Genomic DNA, 16,815 nt, shown 5'->3' on the forward strand with positions numbered 1-16,815 from the left:
ACAGGCCCTTTGGCCCAACTTGTCCACGCCACACTTTAAAAAAAAAACCCTAATCTAATCCCAATTACCCGCATTTGGCCCATATCCCTCTTTACCCATCGTACCCTTGTAACTATCTAACTGCTTTTTAAAAGATAAAATTGTACCCGCCTCTACTACTACCTCTGGCAGCTTGTTCCAGACACTCATCACCCTCTGTGAGAACAAATTGCCCCTCTGGACCCTTTTGTATCTCTGTCCTCTCAACTTAAACCGATGCCCTCTAGTTTTAGACTCCCCTAACTTTGGGAAAATATATTGACTATCTAGCTGATCTAAGCCCCTCATTATTTTATAGACATCTATAAGGTCACCCCTCAGCCGACCAACGCTCCAAGAAAATAAGTCCCAGTCTATTAGCCTCTCCTTATAACTCAATCCATCAAGTCCCAGTAGCATCCTAGTGAACCTTTTCTGCACTCTTTCTAGTTTAATAATATCCTTTCTATAATAGAGTGACGAGAATTGCACACAGCATTCCAAGTGTGGCCTTACCAATGTCTTGTACAACTTTAACAAGATGTCCCAACTCCTGTATTCAATGTTCTGACCGATGAAACCAAGCATGCCGAATGCCTTCTGTCCACCTGTGACTCCACTTTCAAGGAGCTATAAACATATACCCCTCGATCTTTTTATTCTGCAACTCTCCCCAACGCCCTGCCATCAACTGAGTAAGTCCTGCCCTTGCTCAATCTACCAAAATGCATCACCTCGCATTTGTCTAAATTAAACTCCATCTGCCATTCATCAGCCAACTGGCCCAATTGATCAAGATCCCGCTGCAATTGGAGATAACCTTCCTCACTGTCCACCATGCCACCAATCGTAGTGTCATCTGCAAACTTACGAACCATGCCTCCTATATTCTCATCCAAACCATGAATATAAATGACAAATAACAGTGGGCCCAGCACTGATCCCTGAGGCACAACGCTGGTCACAGGCCTCCAGTTTGAAAAACAACTCTCGACAACCACCCTCTGGCTTCTGTCAAGGAGCAAATTTTGTCTCCATTTCGATACCTCACCCTGGAACGCGTGAAATTTAACTTTATGCAACAAACTACCATGCGGTACCTTGTCAAAGGCCTTGCTAAAGTCCATGTCGACAGCATCAACTGCACTGCCCTCATCTATCTTCTTGGTTACCCCTTCAAAAAACTCAATCAAATTTGTGAGACATGATTTTCCACTCACAAAGCCATGCTGACTGTCCCTAATCAGTCCTTGCATCTCTAAATGCCTGTGGATCCTGTCCTTCAAAATACCTTCCAACAATTTACCCACCACAGATGTGACGCTCACTGGCCTGCAGTTTCCAGACTTTTCCCTGCAGCCCTTTTTAAACAAAGGCACAACATTTGCTACTCTCAGTCTTCAGGCAGTTCACCCATGACTACCGATGATTCAAATGTCTCTGCGAGGGGACCCACAATTTCCTCCCTAGCCTCCCACAACGTCCTGGGATATACCTCATCAGATCCCGGAGATTTATCTACCTTGATGCGCGTTAAGACTTCCAGCACCTCCTTCTCTGTAATATGTACACTCCTCAAGACATCAATAGTTATTTCCCCAAGTTCCCTAACATCCAAGCTTTTCTCAACAGCAAATACTGATGAGAAATATTCATTTAGGATCTCACCCATCTCTTGTGGATCCACACATAGATGACCTTGTTGATCCTTAAGAGGTCCTACTCTCTCCCTTGTTATTCTTTTGCCCTTTATGTATTTGTAGAAGCTCTTTGGATTCTCCTTTGCCTTATCTGCCAAAACAATTTCGTGTCCCCTTTTTGTCCTCCTGATTTCTCTCTGAACTCTACTCCTACACCCCCTATACTCTTCAAGAGATTCACTTGATCCCAGCTGCCAATGCACATCATGTGCCTCATTCTTCTTCTTGACCAGGGCCTCAATATCCCGAGTCATCCAGGGTTCCCGACTTCTGCCAGCCTTGCCCTTCACTCTGAGAGGAATGTGTTTATACTGAACCCTGGTTAATGCACTTTTGAAAGTCTGCCACTTACCAGACGTCCCTCTTCATTCCCACAGACTCCCCCAATTAACTTTTGAAAGTTCCTGCCTGATACCATCAAAATTGGCCTTGTCCCAGTTTAGAATATTAACTTTTGGGACAGACCTATCATTCTCCATAGATATCTTAAAACTAATAGAATTATGGTCACTGCTCCCAATGTGATCCCTCACTCACACTTCTGTCACCTGCCCTTCCTTATTTCCCAAGAGCTGGTCAAGTTTTCGCCCCTCTCTAGTCGGGCCATCCACATACTGAATGAGAAATTCCTCCTGAATACACAACAAATTTCTCTCCATCCAACCCTCTAATACTATGGCTGTCCCAGTTAACGTTGGGAAATTTAAAATCTCCGACTATTTCCGCCCTATTTTTCTTGGAGCTATCTGTCATCTCCTTAAATATTTGCTCCTCAATTTCCCGCTGACTATTTGGGGGCCTATAGTACAACCCTATCAAAGTGATTTCCCCCTTCTTATTTCTCAGTTCTACCCATATAGACTCAGTGGCCGAATCCTCGGATATATCCCCTCTCAGTACGGCCGTGATGCTTTCCCGAATCAAAAGTGCAACTCCCCCTCCTCTCTTATCTCCTGTTCTATCTTTCCAATAGCATCTGTACCCTGGAACATTAAGCTGCAAGTCCTGTCCCTCCCTTAGCCATGTTTCAGTAATTGCTATAATATCCCAGTCCCACGTACCCATCCATGCCCTGAGTTCATCTGCCTTGCCCGTCAGGCCTCTTGCATTGAAATAAATGCAGTTTAATCTGGACTTCCCTTGCTCTCTGTCTTGCTTCTGTCTGATGTGTCTGGTACGTGGATTACTGACACTGCCTTTACTAATTAATGTGCTCTCTTTAACTTCCGTGCTGTCCACAAAGTTCTCTTTTGTCTCCCTACTGCTTTGGATCCCACCCCTCTGCCAAACTAGTTTAAACGCTCCCGAGCTGCTCGAGCAAATCTCCTCGCCAGGATGTTAGTCCCCCTCCAGTTCAAATGTAACCCATCCCTCTTGAACAGATCAGCCCTTTCCCAGAAAAGATCCCAATGATCCAAAAATCTAAATCCCTGCCCCCTGCACCAGCTCTCAATCCAGTCATTCATCTGCCTAATCCTCCTATTCCGATTCTCACTAGCACGTGACACCGGTAGGAGTCCTGAAATTACTACCTTCGAGGTCCGACACGGTAGCCTTCTGTCTAACTCTCTGTATTCACATTTCAGGACCTCATCCCTTTTCCTACCTATGTCGTTGGTACCAATATGTACAACGACCTCTGGCTGCTCACCCTCCCCCTTAAGAATGTCCTGCAATCGCTCAGAGACGTCCTTGACGCTGGCACCAGGGAAGCAACACACCATCTTGGAATCTCGAGTGCGGCCACAGAAACGCCTGTCTGTGCCTCTAACTAGCGAGTCCCCTATTACTACTGCTCGCTTTCTCTTTGCCCGACCCTGTCCCACAGCAGAACCAGCTGTGGTGTCACAGGCCTGGCTACTGCTGGTATCTCCCCCTGACAGGCTATCACTCCCGTAAATCATCTCTCCCTCCCCTCCAGCCCGACTACCTCCCACTAGCCCTTGAACAAATCTGACTAAACCTCCCAACTTGGCCTCATCCGTCCCAACCTCTCCTGACCTGACACAGAAACATAGAAGATAGGAGCAGGAGGAGACCATTTTGCCCTTTAAGCCTATTCCACCATCCATCACAATCATGGCTGATCGTCCAACTCAATAGCCTAATCCTGCTTTCTCCCCATAACCTTTGATTCTGTTCGCCCCAAGTGCTATATGCAGCCTCCTCTTGAATACATTCTTGACTATATCTCTGACTTAAACTGATTACTCAAGAAGCAACCCCAACCCACTACTCTCCAAAGCTATAAACCAACCCCAACCGCCGACCACGCAACCACATCTGACTAGACACCCAGCAACATTACCAACTCCCAGCCACCATCCAAACTGCTGATTAACCCTCCAAGCCAACACAATACAACTCGACCACTCTCCCGACACCCAGAACTAATCCTTGAACCTCTCCTCAGCTCCCTGACGAACAATTCATCCAGCGACACACCAACCCATTCACTCCCACAATCAACTAACACTTATGGAGCTCCCCGGGGTCACTGTGCTGTAAATAGGGTGTGTGCTCTCTCTTCCCCGACTCTGCTCTGATGGAGCTCCCTGGGGTCACTGTGCTGTAAATAGGGTGTGTGCTCTCTCTTCCCTGACTCTGCTCTGCTGTGATGGAGCTCCCCGGGGTCACTGTGCTGTAAATAGGGTATGTGCTCTCTCTTCCTCGACTCTAGTCTGCTCTGATGGAGCTCCCCGAGATCACTGTGCTGTAAACAGGGTGTGTGCTCTCTCTTCCCCGACTCTGCTCTGATGGAGCTCCCCCGGGTCACTGTGCTGTAAATAGGGTGTGTGCTCTCTCTTCCTCGACTCTAGTCTGCTCTGATGGAGCTCCCCGAGGTCACTGTGCTGTAAATGGGGTGTGTGCTGTCTCTTCCCCGACTCTGCTCTGATGGAGCTCCCCGGGGTCACTGTGCTGTAATCAGGGTGTGTGCTCGCTCTTCCCCGACTCTACTCTGATGGAGCTCTCCGAGGTCACTGTGCTGTAAACAGGGTGTGTGCTCTCTCTTCCTCGACTCTGCTCTGATGGAGCTCCCCGGGGTCACTGTGCTGTACTCAGGGTGTGTGCTCTCTCTTCCCCGACTCTACTCTGATGGAGCTCCCCGGGGTCACTGTGCTGTAAATAGGGTGTGTGCTCTCTCTTCCCCGACTCTTGTCTGCTCTGATGGAGCTCCCGGTGTCGCAGTGCTGAAGATTCTGGGAGAAATATGAAGCAGTTTCAGGTTGGGGGAATTTTCACACATACCGGCAATCTGCTTACCATTGCTGCTGCTTGGAAGATTCAGGCCCATTTATATTTTAAATCCATTTATATTTTAATTGTTATACTAAAAATTAACACAAACACTCACCAGATCTCCTCCAGACTCCTGCAGGTCAGTATGAGGCGGCGGAGAGCAGGGACAGATTGATCTGTGAAGGAGTTTAATCCCAGGAACAGAATCCTCAGTGACTGGTTTGTACAGAGAGCAGAGGCGAGATCCTCAGCACAAGAATCTGTGAGAGCGTTATTAGCCAGACTGGAGACCAGAGAGAGGAATAACAGGAATCAGGCTCAATCCCCAGTGTTTTAAATAATACTGTTAATAACAATAATAATGTATTGTATCAGACATTCCAAAAACACAACCTGCATTTCTGTAGAATGAGGAAATACTCAATGCTGCAAATGAAATATAAATAAACTGGAAATGCTCAGCAGGTTAGCTAAATATATGTGAAGAGAGAAACAGGGGTAACGTTTTACTCTTATGTGAGGAATAAAAGAATGACCAGGGTGAGGTTAGGGCCGGTCAAGGACAGTAGTGGGAACTTGTGTATGGAGTCAGTAGAGATAGGCGAGGTGATGAATGAATACTTTTCTTCAGTGTTCACCAAGGAGAGGGGCCATGTTTTTGAGGAAGAGAAGGTGTTACAGGCGAATAGGCTGGAGGAAATTGATGTTCGGAGGGAGGATGTCTTGGCAGTTTTGAATAAACTGAAGGTCGATAAGTCCCCTGGGCCTGATGAAATGTATCCTAGGATTCTTTGGGAGGCAAGGGATGAGATTGCAGAGCCTTTGGCGTTGATCTTTGGGTCCTCGCTGTCCACGGGGATGGTGCCAGAGGACTGGAGAATGGCGAATGTTGTTCCTCTGTTTAAGAAAGGGAACAGAAATGACCCTGGTAATTATAGACCGGTTAGTCTTACTTCGGTGGTTGGTAAATTGATGGAAAGGGTCCTTAGGGATGGGATTTACGACCATTTAGAAAGATGCGGATTAATCCGAGATAGTCAGCACGGATTCGTGAAGGGCAAGTCGTGCCTCACAAATTTGATAGAATTTTTTGAGGAGGTAACTAAGTGTGTTGATGAAGGTAGGGCAGTTGATGTCATATACATGGATTTTAGTAAGGCGTTTGATAAGGTCCCCCATGGTCGGCTTATGATGAAAGTGAGGAGGTGTGGGAGAGAGGGAAAGTTGGTCGATTGGATAGGTAACTGGCTGTCTGACCGAAGACAGAGGGTGGTGGTCGATGGAAAATTTTCGGATTGGAGGCAGGTTGCTAGCGGTGTGCCGCAGGGATCAGTGCTTGGTCCTCTGCTCTTTGTGATTTTTATTAATGACTTAGAGGAGGGGGCTGAAGGGTGGATCAGTAAATTTGCTGATGACACCAAGATTGGTGGAGTAGTGGTATGGTGGAGGGCTGTTGTCGGCTGCAAAGAGACATAGATAGGATGCAAAGCTGGGCTGAAAAATGGCAAATGGAGTTTAACCCTGATAAATGTGAGGTGATTCATTTTGGTAGGACAAATTTAAATGTGGATTACAGGGTCAAAGGTAGGGTTCTGAAGACTGTGGAGGAACAGAGAGATCTTGGGGTCCATATCCACAGATCTCTAAAGGTTGCCAGTCAAGTGGATAGAGCTGTGAAGAAGGCCTATAGTGTGTTAGCTTTTATTAACAGGGGGTTGGAGTTTAAGAGCCGTGGGGTTATGCTGCAACTGTACAGGACCTTGGTGAGACCACATTTGGAATATTGTGTGCAGTTCTGGTCACCTCACTATAGGAAGGATGTGGAAGCGCTGGAAGGAGTGCAGAGGAGATTTACCAGGATGCTGCCTGGTTTGGAGGGTAGGTCATATGAGGAAAGGTTGAGGGAGCTAGGGCTCTTCTCTCTGGAGCGGAGGAGGCTGAGGGGAGACTTAATAGAGGTGTATAAAATGATGAAGGGGATAGATAGAGTGAACGTTCAAAGACTATTTCCTCGGGTGGATGGAGTTATTACAAGGGGGCATAACTATAGGGTTCGTGGTGGGAGATACAGGACGGATATCAGAGGTAGGTTCTTTACGCAGAGAGTGGTTGGGGTGTGGAATGGACTGTCTGCAGTGATAGTGGAGTCAGACACTTTAGAAACATTTAAGCGGTTATTGGATAGGCACATGGAGCACACCAGGATGATAGGGAGTGGGATAGCTTGATCTTGGTTTCAGATAAAGCTCGGCACAACATCGTGGGCCGAAGGGCCTGTTCTGTGCTGTACTGTTCTATGTTCTATGTTCCATTGGAACTGGGAACGGGCAGTGAATTGACAGGTTTGAAGTGACAGCGGTGGGTGGCTGGGGAAGAAACAAAGAAAGGACAAACTGGAATTACAGGAGTGATTAAATGATAAAAGTGATGATGGGACAGGACCATAATCACAGGATCCCCGTGTCCTTACTCGGAGTGGCTCGGGAGGGACATGGGATGGTCAGTGGTTTGGGAATGCAGTTTGTGGTGAGGTTGAAGAGAATGGCTGTGATTTTACCAGAAGCTCTGAAGTCCCAACATGGGGATTGGAAATGGGTGGTGTGTCCGTGTGGGCAGGACAGGCAGAGTTATGAAGGTGATATTGTCAGAGGCGGACAATTAACGGCTGGCAGGCAGGGGGAGGTGCCCACTGAGGCAGCCTCGGCAGGGGGCAGTCCCGATTCAGGGAATGCTGGCACCACCTCCAAAGGCAGCAGGACTTTCAAACACAGCAGCCCTGGAGGGAGCAGCTAGGGAGCTCTGCTTATTGAATGAAGGACTGAAATGTCAGAAAGCAGAGCCGGGAGGAGCCCCTCCCTGGAGGGGCTCCTCCCGGCTGCTCAAGCTCAGAGTGAGGTCCTGTTCCCTCAGGATGGGAGGAGATTATCCCATCGGTACAAGCCAGTCTGGATGGAGATTGCTGGGAGGTGAGCAGGTTTCAGAGACGTGGTTACAGAGTGGAAAAGGATCAATGTCCTGATGTGTTCTGCCACGGTCAGTGCAGCACAGCCTGATATGTGAATAAGGATGTTGGGGAAATTGTGGAAAGAACATCTCCACCCAGACACTGGCAATGCAAAGGACTTGCAGAATGTCATTGGCTGTCCTGTCTGGAGACAATACACATCTCTGTAACCTGTGCTTAATGCTCCCTTCTCTCACATTATCTGTCTCTTTAAGACCTGGTTGGCTGTAGGGATTCGCATTCTAATCAGTATTCTGGAACTTGATTTTGTGTGTCTGTGTCCCGTTTGAGAGCAGATTTCCACTCCATCTGACGACGGAGCAGCGCTCTGAAAGCTAATGGTATTTGCGACCAAATAAACCTGTTGGACTTTAACCTGGTGTTAAAACTCTTACAATGCAAATGCAGCAGCATTGACTGTCAGAGACATGTCCGTTAGGCTGACACCAGCATAGGCTCGAGCAGGGCTGACCAACATATTCACGGAGGCAAACACACGTCAATGTTTTTCTCACTCAAGCGGCCGATGAGTAAATTTCAGAATGATAAAGTTTGGCACAGCAGAAATTTCAATTACAAACTAAACTGAGATATGAAAAGAAACAACTTGCTGAGCACAATAATGAGTAATAATTAAAGATGATTATTAGAGTTTAATCCTCATCAATCACAAATTGTTTCTCTCCCACATTTGCTGCAGATCGGCTCAAAGAGCTATCAGCAGCAAACATGGGAAAGAAACGGCATGTGATTGGAGCAGCTCCATGCAGATTCTTCCAGTCAAACTGAACGGTGTGACTGAGATTCTGGAAACTCGCTCCGGGGGCCGCATTGAGGGGCTTCGAGGGTCACATTCACCCCTTGGTCCACACGTTGGACAACCCTGGGCTACTGCATATGTTTGACGAGTGAGTAACAATTTATGTGTTGGAAAGAGAGCAAACATCATCTAGGGAATGAGTGAAGAAGAGTGGAAACATCCAGGTCTTGCCATCCTTACGCCAATGGAAGATGAAGTGCTGGATCAGGAAGGCCTGGGGGCAGAGTGGGTAATTACTGCTGGTGAGATGGGTTGAGTGGGTGGCCTAATGAATGGGCACAGGAGAGCCTCTGGTGAGGACAAAACATAGAGCCTGTGTATCCATCACTGGTCATAGATAGCAGTCTGAAGGACGTATTGGGATGGGAACAAAATACCTCGGAGCAGCAGAAGGTCCTTCAGCCCCTCGAGCATACTCCATCACAGCTGATCTAATTATAGTCTCAACTCTTTTCCCCGTAACCCTTGATTCGCTTCTCAATCCAAAATCATTCTTAACTCAGCCTTGAATATATTCAATGACTCTGCCGCCACTGGACTCCAGGGAACAGAATTCCACTGACCAGCCACCATCTAAAAAAATGAATTTCTCCTAATCTCAGTCTTAAGGGACTGACAATTACATTTTAAAATCTGTCCCCTTGTTCTGGTCTCTCTTACAAGAAACAGCCTCTCAGCAACCACCCTGTCTCATCCCCTCAATGCGATCACCTTTTAATCTTCTGAACATTCATAGATATTGCTCCAATCTGCTCTAATTTCCCTCGTAAAATAAACCTGTCCATCCCAGGAATCAGCCGAGTGAACTTTCTCTGAACTGGTTCCAATACAATTCTGTCCTTTTTTAAGTAAAGAGCTCAACACTGTACACATTACTCCAGTTGTGGAGCCTCCCTGAGCCTCTCCACATCCCCTTGAAACATCTTTGCATCCTCCTCACAATTCAGATTTTCACCTAGTTTTCCATTATTCGCAAATTTGGAAATATTATATTTGATCCCCACATCAATATCATTCATGTAGATTCTGAATAGCTGAGACCCAAACACTGATCCCTGCCGTACTCCACTAGTTAGAGGCTGTCAACCCAAAAGAACCCCATGTATTCCAACTCCTTGTTTCTGTCCATTAATCAGTTCTCAATCCATGCTGGTATATTCCTCCCAATCCCACGTGCTCCAATTTTATTTAATAACCTCTTGTGTGTGAATCATGGAACTCTAGAATCCCTAGTGTAGGAATCGTCATTCGGCCCATCGAGACACACTGACAGAGTAACTTACCACGGTCCGCTCCCCATAAACTCACAAATTTACTAGGGCTAATCCACCTAACCTACATATCTTGGGACACTAAGGGCAATTTTACCATGGCCAATCCATCTACCATCCATATCTTTGGAGTGTGGGAGGAAACCGGCGCACCCAGAGGAAACACACGCAGACACGGGGAGAATGTAGGAACTCCACACAGTCACCCAAGGCAGGAATTGAACCCGGGCCCCTGGCTGTGACGCAACAATGTTAACCACTGTGTCACCGTGCCAGCCTTTCATAAATCCATGTTGGCACTGTCTAATGCTGCCATTAATTTCGAAGTGTTCTGTTATCACTTCCTTTATTATGGATTATTATAGGATTTCCATACCATCAATGTACGACTAATAGATCTGCAGTTGCCCGGTTTCCCGTAACCCCACATATTTACTCTGTTAATCCCCCAAACCGACACATCTTGGACACTAACGGGCAATTTAGCATGGCCAATCCACCTAACCTACACAGTTTTTTTTGGACTATGGGAGGAAACAGGAGCAGCTGGAGGAAACCCACACAGACACGGGGAGAACGTGAAAACTCCACAGACAGTCGTCCAAAGCAGGAATGAATCCGGGAATCTGACGCTGTGCGGCAGCCGTGCCAACCCCGGTGCCACATCTTAGCTTAATCTAATACAGTCCTTGAATTAGCAACGGCTGGAACACTTCTGCTGCTCTTCTCCAAATGGAAGGAATCTATTTTTGTTGGAAACGCCACACATTTGCACATCACCATGTCTAAAACAGCTTGTTGTGTGATTGGCACTGGAACGTGCTTCTCCAAGAAATTGCTTGAATACATTCTGTGAACGGATCTTCTATTCAACTTTTGACAATCCGAGCGATTTATACAGTAAATGGAAGAAGCCATAGGAGCATTGACCTACAGAGGGATCTGTGTGTACAAGTCTATAGATCCCTGAAAGTGGCAACACAGGTGGATGAGGTGGTCAAGAAGGCAGACATCATGCTTGTCTTCATCGACCGGGGCAGCGAGTATAAAAGTTGTCAAGTTATGTTACAGCTGTATGAAACTTCAGTTCGCCACATTTGAATATTGCTTGCAGTTCCGTTCGCGACACGACCAGAATGATGTGGATGCTTTGGAGAGGGTGCAAGGAAGTTTTACCAGAATGTTGCCTGGTCAAGTACGGTTAAGTTATGAGGAGACGTTGTACAGACACGGATTGTTTCACTACAAAAAGGGAGGCTGAGGGGTGACCTGATGGAGGTGTCCACAATTATGAGAAGCATCAATATGGTGGATAGTCAGAGACTTTTCTCCAGGGTGGAATGATCAACTACAAGAGGGCACAGGATGAAGATGAGAGGAGCAAAGTTTGGAGGGAGGTGTGTGGGGTAAGTTTTCACCCAGAGAGTGGTGGGTGCCTGGAAGGCACTGCCAATGGAGGTGGCAGAAGCAGGCACGTTTCCAATGTCCAAGGTGCATCTTGGTAGACACATGAACAAGAGACAACAGAGGAATAGAAACCGCAAATTGGCAGTAAGTTCTGGGTCTGAATAAGCGTTAGGAGGCGCCACAGGCTTGGTGGGCTGAAGGGCCTGTTACTGTGCTGTGCGGTTCTTTGTTCTTCTTTGTATATGAAGATTAAAATCACCCGTGGTTATTGCAATATGTTTTTGCAAGGCCCCATTATTTTTCCTGTGTATTGTGTCAGAGATTGTGACTGTTGTTAGGAGCCTATAAATGATTCCCACAAGTGACCTTTTAACTTTGTTAAATCTTATCTCTATCCAAACTGATTCTGCATCTTGAACGAAGTTCAGCTCTTGCTGCTGTACTGACATCTGTTACTAACAGTGAGACTCCACCCCCATGTCCTGTCCTCCATTAACTGTTATCTATTCACTCTCCCCCTTTTCACAGATCAATGGATGCTGTGTCCCGGGACAGCTGTGCACATATGAGGAGGAGGAGAGAACCTCAGAGGGTGAACCATAACATTATTCCCCCACTCCCTCAACATAAGGATTTGTGGGACTGACATCTCATTGCTCAGGGATCAGAGAGAGAAGCAACAGGAGTCAGAGGAAAAGCAGTTTTCCTTATTCATAACTGACGCCAATAGTATTGGGCAGAGTTTATTATACAAATACCAGTGGTGATATTATATTATTGAATATTCAGTAATTATAAACACAATCTCACACAGTCTGCTACTTACTCCAGTTTCTGTATTTTACATTCCGCATTCCTCAGAGCCACAAACAGCTGTTTCACTCCGGAATCTCCCAGTTTATTGCCACTCAGATACAGATCTATCAGTGAGCGGTTTGTACTGAGAGCAGAGGCCAGGTCCTCAGCACAAGAATCTGTGAGACCATTAAAATTCAGACTGGAGATGAGAGAGAAAAAAATAACAGGAATCAGGATAAATCCACAGTGTTTTTAAGAATAAGAGCATTAACAATAATAATGTACAAAGCGGGACATTCAAGAAACACAACTTCAGTTGATACAGAAGGCATAATTCTATTGATGCTGTAAATCTGAAACATGAATAAAATATGTTGGAGAATCTGATCAGGTCAGGCAATATCTGTGAAGATAGAAACAGATTGAGTTTCAGTTCAATTAGCTAAACATAGAAATTGGAAATAGCAGTGAATTAAATTGTTTTAAGTGACAGGGAGCTGGGGATGGGCGGGTGACAAGGAAAGAACAAAATGGAAGTGCCGGAGTGATTAAATGACAAAAAGGATGATGGTGAAAGGGAAGAGCACAGGATTCCCATGTCCTTACCCTGAGTCAGAGGGAGGGACATGGGATGGTCAGTGGCTCAGGAACGGAGTGTGTGGTGGGGTTGAAGATGATGTGAGAGAAACCTTTTTCATGATGCCAGTGGCACGGGTCTGGAATGTACAGTCTGGAAGTGTGGTTGGGGCAGGCTGATTCGAGGCATAACAAAGGGCAGTCGATGAACAATCGAATGAAACAATGTGCAAAGATACGAGGAGAAGGCAGTAGAATGAGACAAATTCCTAATCCTCGTTTGGTGAGCCGGTGCAGACACATTTTACTCGTGGTGCTCCGCAATAATTCTGTGAAGATAATGGTTTGAAATGTATCGACATTTTAACTGGAAGCTGGTGATGTTGCAGTGTCAACAGGGTTAGGTAATTTAGCCAGTGTCCACAAAGGGCCATTGGTATCTCTCTCAGGTAGAATCAGAGAATTGTTTTTTTATATACTTTTCCAATTCAATCAAATCAAATCCAATTCAGAGTCTCAACAAGTTGAGACATTTCCGATCCAGGCTGACAAGACAGGGCAGGCGACCAAACCACCCTGTCCTGGGCCCGATCTACATGAGCCAAGCTGATTGGAGAAGGGGGAGGTTCCTCCTCCAAGACTTGGGCTCATTTGCATCCTAACCAAAAGGCCGAGATGCCGCTTTTAAAAATTGCTTCATATGAAACATATGAAGCCTCAGCGTAACCTAATGACCTCAACCAAGTGCAGCATCCTCTCCATGCTACACTTGATCTTAGCCAAAAGGCAGAGAAGCGATATTACAGAGCAGAAGGAGACCATTCGGCCCATGCTCTCTGCACTGGCTCTCTGAATGAGCAATTTACTAAGTGTCATTCCCCCAAATTCTCCCCGTAACCCTGCACAATCTTCCTTTTCAGATCATAATCCAATTCCCTTTGGAAACTTTCAACTGAACGTGTCTCCACCACACTCCCAGACAGTGAACTCCAACCCTTAACCACTCGCTGCAGGGGAAGTCCGGGTTCAGGCAATGCTGGCACGGGCAGCACTTTAATAGGCAGCAGCCCTGGAGAGACCAGTGAGGAATACCTGGTTAAGAACACAGGGCTGGAATGGGAGGAGAAAGGTTAAACTCAATTCAATGATGCACTTGGCAACACTTGGTACTCTTCCCCAAGGCTACGTGAGTTTGGAGCAAATTTCTGTTCTCTCAGGACTGGACAGTATCTGCCACATCAATCCAAGTATATCGGGATGGAGATTACTGGAGAACTGAGTAGGCGTGGGTTCTATGGTTGCAGTGAGGCAAAAGGATGAATAACTTGCCAAGTTCTGACAAGGTGGTGAAGCATTTTATAGCATATAATCTGAGGCATATGGGGTCGAATGAGAATGAAAGTGAAATGGTAGAAAGGTCATCCCCACACAGACACAGGCAATGCCCAGAAAGCAGCATCGACTGTCAGAGACATGTCAGCCTCTCTCTGCAGGGTTCTAGTTAGTCAGATAACTCCACCACTGTGAGAATGGGATGGTCACAGGCAAGAGGCTTTCCCTGTGTAGACATGATGGTCAGGCAGGTTGTCACCAGCGTAGGCTTGTGTCTTTGATGGGAGAGTAACAATGGAACTTTATGTGCCTGTAGAAGAGAGCACGAAACATCAGGGAATGAAGTAAAAATGATGACAGCGTCCAGATCTTGTAATCCTTACACGTAGAAGTAGCAGCGCTGGAGCTGGGAGAATAGCAGATAGTGTGGGAAATCGCTGATTGTGATACTGGTTGTGGACCTGAGAGTGTGTGTTCGAATGGATGGACACAGGAGACTCTCTGGTGCCTGCAACACATAGAGCTTGTGTGCTCATCACCGGTCACATGGAACCGGCTGAAGGACGTGTTGGAATGTACATTTTGTTACAAACTATGTCTTGAAGAAATATACCGAATATTGAAGGATATTGAATTCGATGATCAGCCATGAACAAAATGAATGGTGGAGCAGACTCGAAGGGCCGAATGGCCAACTCCTGCTTCCACTTTCTATTTTAATCATGTCTCTCTGCAGGTTATGTTGTCAGCACCGTGCTATCTGTAGCCGGTTTCCTTTGTTGTTACTGAAGCAGTATAATTGACATCATGTTGATTTTAATCTGAACAAATGCAGTGTTCTGTTGTTTCAGTGTTTCCCCTGGGATGGCAGAGTAGAGCTTGATTGCGGGTGATTGACAGGTTATGTCATGTGACTGAGGGACAGTTATTTTTCACAGAACATTCTAGTTTCAATTCTGCTTTCAGAAGCTGCTTGAAGTGAAGACAAACAGCAGTGTTGTTTCCCTCTCTGAAGTTGGAGTTTTTGCTGTTTCAGTGTTGCTGTGTTGGAAGCTGTCAGAGACTGGGGTTACCTCTCTGCGGTTGGGCTGTTCGCAGGCGACATCCTTCTCTGAAAACAATTGTCTGTTGGGTCTCTGGAAGTGGTAAAAAGCTGGAAATCGGCAACACGTGAGCTTACCTGTTTTTGTGCTAACTAACGTTGGAGAAGGCTGTATGTCTGTGGGTATTGCTTTATATTGGAACAACAGAGATAGCTAGCTGTTAAGAGTTACACTGTGTCATGTTTAAGTCTTGCAATTGGTAAAGGTTATGCTAATTCTTGTTGTTATATTCTAACTGCATTCTTAAATAAACTGTGTTTGATAAAAGCATCCTAGTGGGTCACTTCATTCATACCTGGAGTGAAACACCTCATGGTCATCAATGCCAAAATCAAATGTAAAACCAAGAGTCCAGGCGAACTTCACAAAACACCTTGGAGTTTCTGGTCTGCGTCTTAACAATTGCCTCCATTCACTCTTTACTCTTCCTCACAAATCAAGGGCTGTGTGACTGGGTGACGTGTGGCCCCCCTGTAAGCATGTGAAAGGGTCCTCATAGAGTCACCATCACATTATTCCCCTACACCCAGGGCACAAAAATCAGTGTGATTGACATTCCACCGCATTGGGATCAGAGAGAGAGAAATCACAGGAATCAGTGGAAATTCAGGTTCTGGTTCATAACTTCCAACCCCTGCGCCTTTATAGAGTTTTTCAGCACAGAAAGAGGCCCTTCGGCCCATCGTGCCTGTGTCAGCCATCAAGCAGCAATCTATTCTAATCAATTTCCACCACTTGCTCCATAGCCTTGTCTGCTGCGGCATTTCAAGTGCTTGTCTGAATGCTTTTTAAATGTTGCGAGTGTTCCTGACTCCACCACCCTTTCAGGCAGTGAGATCCAGATTCCCACCACCCTCTGGGTGAAATAACTTTTCCACAGAACCATAGAATCCCCATTGTGCAGAAGGTGCCCAATCGCCTCATCGACTCTGCACTGACTGTCCGAAAAAGCCAGGCCCACACAACTGCTTATCACTGGACATTTACCATGGCAAATCCACCTAACCTACACATCTTTGGACTGTGGGAGGAAACCAGAGTACCTGACGGAAACATGCACACATGGGGGGGATCATGCAAGCTCCACACAGGCAGTCACCCGAGGCCAGAATTAAACAAAGGTCCCTGACGTTGTGAGGCAGCAATGCTAACCACTGTGCCATCTTCAATTCTCCTCTGAAGCTCCTGCCCAACGCCTTAAATCTATGCCCCTGGTTATTGTCTCTTAAAACAAAGGGGAAAGGCTTATTTCTATAATTTGATACAACTCCACATGATCGTTCCCCCAGCCTTCCCTGTCTGAAAAAAAATAACAGGAGCATTGACATACAGATGGATCTGTGCGTACTTGTCCACTGATCCCTGAAAGTGAATAACATAGTCAACAATGCATGCAGCATGCTTGCTTCATTGGCCAGGGAATCGAGTATAAAAGTTGGCAAGTTATATTACAGCTGTATTAAACATTAGTTAGGCCCAATATGGAATATTGCGTGCAGTTCTGATCGCCAGACAACCAGAAGGATGTGGCTGCTTTGGAGAAGGT

The 16,815-nt window shown here is 46.2% G+C and overlaps 1 pseudogene; it reads right to left on the minus strand.

The window, feature by feature from the left end:
* The window catches only part of LOC144487076 (uncharacterized), a 39,077-nt pseudogene that overhangs the window by 505 nt on the left and 21,757 nt on the right, over positions 1-16,815 (minus strand).

The sequence above is a fragment of the Mustelus asterias genome, unplaced genomic scaffold (assembly GCF_964213995.1).
Source record: "Mustelus asterias unplaced genomic scaffold, sMusAst1.hap1.1 HAP1_SCAFFOLD_583, whole genome shotgun sequence".
NCBI lineage: Eukaryota > Metazoa > Chordata > Chondrichthyes > Carcharhiniformes > Triakidae > Mustelus > Mustelus asterias.